General features: G+C 57.7%; 1 protein-coding gene across 1 annotated transcript in view; it reads right to left on the bottom strand.

Annotated features, from left to right (window-relative positions):
• The window catches only part of GRIK5 (glutamate ionotropic receptor kainate type subunit 5), a 52,415-nt gene that overhangs the window by 755 nt on the left and 50,871 nt on the right, over positions 1–789 (bottom strand). The gene's annotated exons all lie outside the window — the stretch shown is intronic.

Genomic DNA, 789 nt, shown 5'->3' with positions numbered 1-789 from the left:
CCTGCGGGCGGCGCGCGGGGCGTCACCGACCGGCGCTGTCCTCGGTTTTGCCCCTCCGCCTGGCTCTGCGTCCGTCTCTTCCCTCCCCGACCCCCCCCACTCTCCGCACCCCTCCCCTCCTCTCGCTCCCCTTCTTCGCTCTTCCCGCCCCTCTCTAACCCCTCCTGCTATCTCTTCCCCACCACCTTTCTTCATGTTTCCCCCACTGCCCGTTCGCTCTTTCCCCTCCTCACTTCCCACCCTCTTCCCTCCGGGCTCCGTTACCTCCTCGCGCTCTTCCCGTCTCACCTCTCCACCTCTCCACTCCTGTCTCCACTTCTCCCTCCCGTCTCCCTATTTGGGTTTCTTCCTGAATCTGCCCTTCCCCTCCTCTCTCATCTTTTCACTCGAAAATTTCCGCCTCTAGCCCTTCCGCTCCTATTTGTTTTCTGTCTCCTGCCTCTGATTCACGCAGTCATCGCTAGACATGTTTGTTGAGTGCCTACTGTGTGCCAGGCACTGTTTTGGGCTCTGAGGATACAGGATAGAACCAAACAGACAGCAGTCCCTGTCCTCCGGTCATATTCCAGTGTGCCCAGGCAAAAAATAATACGCATGCAAACGTAGGTAGTATGTGAGCTGGAGATGAATACTTTTGAGAAAAATAAAATCCGGAGGTGAGCCGGGGCATGTGGGTGGGGAGTGATGCCGAATTTCCACAGGGGCCAGGTGGGGATGACTGGTTGAGAAGTGGACCTTCAAGTGAGACTGAAAGGCAGTGCTGGGTGAGCATGGCGGAGGGCAGGAGAG

The sequence above is a fragment of the Pteropus alecto genome, unplaced genomic scaffold, assembly GCF_000325575.1.
Source record: "Pteropus alecto unplaced genomic scaffold, ASM32557v1 scaffold920, whole genome shotgun sequence".
In the NCBI taxonomy this organism is placed as follows: domain Eukaryota; kingdom Metazoa; phylum Chordata; class Mammalia; order Chiroptera; family Pteropodidae; genus Pteropus; species Pteropus alecto.
Note: the sequence above shows the minus strand (reverse complement) of the source record. Positions and strands in the feature narration are given on the sequence as shown.